The sequence below is a fragment of the Vulpes lagopus genome, chromosome 2 (genome assembly GCF_018345385.1).
Source record: "Vulpes lagopus strain Blue_001 chromosome 2, ASM1834538v1, whole genome shotgun sequence".
NCBI classification, from domain to species: Eukaryota; Metazoa; Chordata; class Mammalia; order Carnivora; family Canidae; genus Vulpes; species Vulpes lagopus.
The window spans coordinates 128,566,715-128,571,976 of record NC_054825.1 but is presented as its reverse complement, the minus strand read 5'-3'; the positions used below and the strand labels follow the sequence as shown (position 1 = coordinate 128,571,976).

The 5,262-nt window shown below is 55.0% G+C and overlaps 1 pseudogene; it reads left to right on the top strand.

Moving 5' to 3' along the window:
- Positions 1-3,067: 3,067 nt before the first annotated feature.
- On the top strand, positions 3,068-4,999 carry LOC121478209 (annotated as a pseudogene).
- The last annotated feature ends 263 nt before the right edge of the window (positions 5,000-5,262 follow it).

Below are 5,262 nucleotides of genomic sequence, written 5' to 3'. Positions count from 1 at the left end.
AATTCCAAACAGTTTCCTGGAGGGAGAAAGATTGTGATCCTAGAATATGTATGATGATGAGGTGGAGAGAAACAAGGGTCTTGGCTTACAGAAAATGAGTGAGCTGTGCAGGGATTCTAGTTAACTGGTTGATTTGCAGGCAAATAAGAACAATATGAATTTCACTGTTTGGAGGAGGGGGAAATTTCTTCTTAGGAAAACAAAACAAAACAAAACAAAACAAAACAAAACAAAGCAAATCTTTACCTCCCGGTGCATATTTTCCTTCTCTGCAGTGATGAAAGTGTTTGCACTAATTTTCCAAGGAGACCAGAAAATATGTATGGTCTGTTTTGTCTCCAGTGGCATCCTGGGTCACTGAGCACCGTCATTCAATGCGATTTGTTGATGGATAGATGGAAGAATCAAACCTTTCAGCATTTGGGAAAAAAAATAACCAGAACCCAGCATCTATAGGAGCCCCCATTAAAAATAATTTGAAATGTTAAATCTAAAAGTTACAGAAAATGCCATGCCACAAGAGGAAGCACACTGTCACTGGGAGAAGATGAGCCAGATCCATTTTGTCTGTGTTGGATAAGATCATGTTTCTAGAAGCTGAATGACAAAAACAGTGTTCCATGTGGTGTTTGAAAGGACCAGATTCAGGAGCTCCATGTCAATTGTGTGCAGAAAGAAAGGCCCAAACTTCTAACCAGGGTTGCCCAGAGAACTGGTGGGGTGGAGGGGGGAGGGGCGGAGGAGGAGTAGAGGCTTGGAGGGGAAAATTCTCCACCAGCTCATTCCCAGCTGAAAGCAGAGAGGGGACACATCCGGACACAACCTCCAGTTCCCAAGGGAACCAGAGGCAGCCTGAGCTTTCCCCTCAGCGCCTCTTGGGTCATTGAATGCAGTGGTCTCTTCCCCGTGGCTGGGACCCAGCATGGTGTGCCACACCTTGAAAGTCTTGTCTGGTTGCATCCATCCTTCACTGCAGGCCCCAACTGGCAACCTCTCTGAGCCAGGCCAAGCCCATTTCCCTGACCCTACATAAGATGTTCAGAACAAAGTGGGTGAGGCCAGATGACGGAATGGGAACGAATGTTTCTTGAGTCCCTGCCACATGCCAGGCCTGTGCTAAATGCTTTCCAGCAATTCTCTCATTTATCCTCATTTTACACAGTAGGATATGAAAGCTCAGAGACAGTAAATAATTTGAAGAAGTCAGATGTCAGATCAGTGGTATAACAGGATGGTAGCCTGCTTCTGAGTCACATCTTCAGGAACCCAGAGAATGGCTTTGGTCCAGAAAAACACCAGCCCTGAGCCTTAGGAAGTAAGCCAAAGCTTCAGCTATGATGTTTTCATTTCTACACTGAGAGGGATGATATTCTCAGGCCTAAAAACTTGAAGTGCCGATTCCTTTAGCATGAAGGAAGAGGCCGAAGTCTGAAATTCAGCTGTATCCCAGGTTGACATCCCAGGGAGCAGGCTCTGAGGGATTTGCATGGTGGAGTTCTGCTGGGGAGTCCTCTCAGGATCTACATCCATGGAGGGGATCCTCCAAGCAAGATTGGGTAGAGGGAGAAGCTGAGCAGCCAGGCAATCTCAACAAAGGCCTTAGCCAAACCCCCAGACAGCTCTGGAGTGGAAAGGGTTCTCAGAGGGCTGAGCTTTCATACCTTGGGCCCAACACTCATTGGATGCAAGGCATTCCGGGAAAGGGGCATGAATTTGGGAAAAATGTCTCTTCTGAGCCAGAGGCAGATCATAGGAAAGTATTCCCTTAAGGGCTGTTGGCGGCCAACACTCAGTATAGCTGAGGGAAGCAGGGTTTCAGCTGAAGGAATGAATCATCACCTCAGGGTGGTGACTCTAGGTAACACATCCACTGCACAACTATATAAAAATACTGAAACCAACAGGCTGCAGATGAGACATGTGGAACAAGACCAATAAACGGGTATTTAAAGTATCCCTCAGTTGACAGATACACACGGTCTTCACATATTAATATTTCTAAAATCAGGATGTATCTTGCAATTCATGCCAAAGCAGGCTTGCCAATCATTGCAGCCCAGAGCAACCATGCCTGCCCCAAAGTTGTTAGTAAATTGATAACGGGTACTAGAATAGGTGATCTTAGAACTAAGGAAATACTGTATTTAGTGTATTGGCTCATGGGGGTACAGGGATCTTCCAGTCTGTAAATTGCCTAGGGAGAGGGTGTGGGACCCAGGAAATTTAACAGAAATCCCCTACCCCTGGACAAGCAGAGCAGGACTGACTCCATTTTGTGCTGTACCCACCTTGTGCTGACCTTAGGGCACTGCCCTACTCTAGTCAAGACCAGGGCACACCCTAATCGGAAATGCGCTGATAGGCCAGTTCAAATGGATACTTTAGGGTAAAATGTAATTCAATCGCCACCTGCGTGTGGACCGACATGACTGTGCAACTTTCTGCATATCCCATTGGCCACTGGTCCCTATAAAGCTGCTACGCCTCTTGGTCTCAGGGTCCAAGTCCCTGCTACGCTGTGTCGGGTGCACTTGGACCTCGAGCTTGTAAATAAACCCTCGTGTGTTTGCATCGGTGTCGGCTCCTTGGTGGTTTCTCGGATTCGCAATCTTGGGCACAACATCTGGGGGCTCCTCCGGGATCCGAGAGACCATCAGGACCCTATCTGGAGGGTTTCACGCGTGGTGAGTGCACTCAACTTTTTCCACCTTTTGCGCGCATATTCTCTGAGAGCTCTAAACTGTACTGTACCTGTAGCAATTCCAATCTGTATTGGGTCGGCATTGGCTTAGGCGGACGCGCTGGCGGGCCGTCGACCGGGGGTCTTGAGGAGACGTCCCTTGCCCCTGCCTGGAGGACGGAGGTCCTCACCTGTAGGAGGACGGGGTCCTCGTCTATGAGGAGGGCCGGCTGCCAGCCCTTCGGGTTGCTTTGTTTTGTCTCCGCGGCCGCACTGGAACATTTGTCTGTTACCGTGTTCTTGTTACCTGTTTTGCGCGCTGGTCTGTATTACTGTGTCTTTGTTAACTGTCATAACTATTTACATAGGCAGAGGGGGCAGCAGGCGATGGCAGCGGCGGCGGCTCGTCTAGGCTGGTTGCTCGCGGCGCTGTGCCTGGGCATCGCCGCCGCGGAGGCAGCGTCGGGCCCGCGAGGGCTGGGCGTCTGGAGAAAGATGGAAATGCGGACGCGGGGTGGGCGCGTGGAGGAGAGGCGCGGGCCCCCCGGAGGCCGCCTTCCGCCTGCGCCTCTTCCGCCTGGGCTTGGCCAACAGCTCCCGGTCCTGGGTGGCCCGGAGGGGGCGGGCTGCCCCGAGGGCGGGTGAGTGGTGGCGCGCGCTACTGCGCCTGCGCGCCGAGGCCGACCGCCCGCATTGGGCGCTGCTGGCGGTGCGCGTGGAGCCGGGCGGCGCGGCTGCGGAGGAGGAGGCGGTGCCGCCCTGGGCGCTCGGCCTGGGGGCGGGGGGGCTGCTGGCGCTGGCGGCGCTGGCGGCGCTGGCGTGGGGCCTGCAGCTGAGCACGCTAGTGCTGGTGCCCGCCGACGTGCAGGGGCTGCGCGAGAGCGGCACGGAGGCCGAGCGTGCAGCGGCGCGGCGCCTGGAGCCCGCGGGGCGCTAGGCCGGCTGCGCCCAGGGCGCGCGGTTGCTGCTGGCCAGCCTGATGCAGGCGGTGCTGCTGTACCGCGCGGCCGGCCAGCACGCCATGCCCGCAGTGCTGGGCAGCGTGGGCTCGTGTTCCTCGTGGGCGAGGTGGTGCCGGCCGCCGTGAGTGGGCGCTGACCCTGCCGGTGGCGCTGCCCGTGGGCCAGCTACTGAAGCTGGCGGCGCGGCCTGGGCGGCTGCCCGAGCGCATGCTGGAGCTGGCCCACGGCGGCGGCGACCTATAGCGACCTCAGCAAGGGCGTGCTGTGCTGTCGGACAGTGGAGGATGTGCTCACGCCGCTCGAGGACTGCTTCATGCTGGACTTCGGCGTCCTGGCCAGCATCATGCAGAGTGGCCACACGCGCATCCCGGTGTACGAGGCGGAGCGCTCCAACGTCGTGGACATGCTGTACCTCAAGGACTTGGCCTTCGTGGATCCCGAAGACTGCACGCCGCTCAGCACCATCACCTGCTTTTACAACCATCCGCTCCACTTCCTCTTCAAGGACCCCAAGCTGGACGCCGTCCTGGAGGAGTTCAAATGAGGGAAGTCTCACCTGGCCATCGCGCAGAAGGTGAACGAGGATGAAGGTGACCCCTTCTACGAGGTGCTGGGCCTCGTCACCCTGGAGGACGTCATTGAGGAGATCATCAAGTCTGAGATCCTGGATGAGTCTGGGGACTACCGAGATGCCACCGTCAGGAAGAAGCCTGCTCCTCTGAGTGCCCCCCTCCGGTGAAAAGAGGAATTCTCCTTGTTCAAGGTGTCTGACGATGAATATAGTGAAAATCTCGCCTCAGCTGCTCTTGGCCACCCAGCGCTTCCTGTCTCGAGAGATGGATGTATTCAGCCCCCTGCGAATCTCCCAGAAGGTCCTGCTGCACCTCCCAGCGTCAACCAGGAAGTGAGGTTTGACGAGAGCAACCGTCTGGCTGCACACCATTACCTGTACCAGCGCAGCCAGCCGGTGGATTATTTCATTCTCATCCTGCAGGGCAGGGTTGAGGTGGAGATCGGGAAAGAGGGCCTGAAGTTCGAGAATGGAGCCTTCACCTACTACGGAGTGTCCACCTTGACAGCGCCATCCTCGGTTCACCAGTCCCCAGTGTCCTCGCTCCAGTCGGTCCACCACGACCTGCAGCCAGAACCAGCTGATGGTGTTTGCTTGTTTGCATACTGTCCTGACTACACCATGAGGGCCCTCTCCGACCTGCAGTTCATCAAGGTCAGGCGGCTGCAGTACCTCAATGCACTCCTGGCCACTTGAGCCCAGACCCATTTGGGGGAGCAAGAGGGCGCCGGGGGATGGTTGGTGGTGGGCTTTCTACTTTGCTTTTTTCTCCTTATGCCCCCTTAGTGAGGGGTGGGAGCTCTGGTGGCAACTCCAGGGTGGGGAGACGAGCCCCGGAGTCGGAAGAGCTGGGTTTGCTTCCCGGCCTAGGCACCAGCTGGCCGAGTGACCTTAGGCAAATCACTCTGTAATTTGTGCCTCAGTTTCCTCCTCTGCCTATCAATATTTGTGAAGTATAAAGCGTTGGTATGTACGTAAGGGATGATTATTGTTTGTAAACGGGGTTTTTTTTGAGTTGTATGAAAAGTTAGCAATTGCCCAGTTCTTGG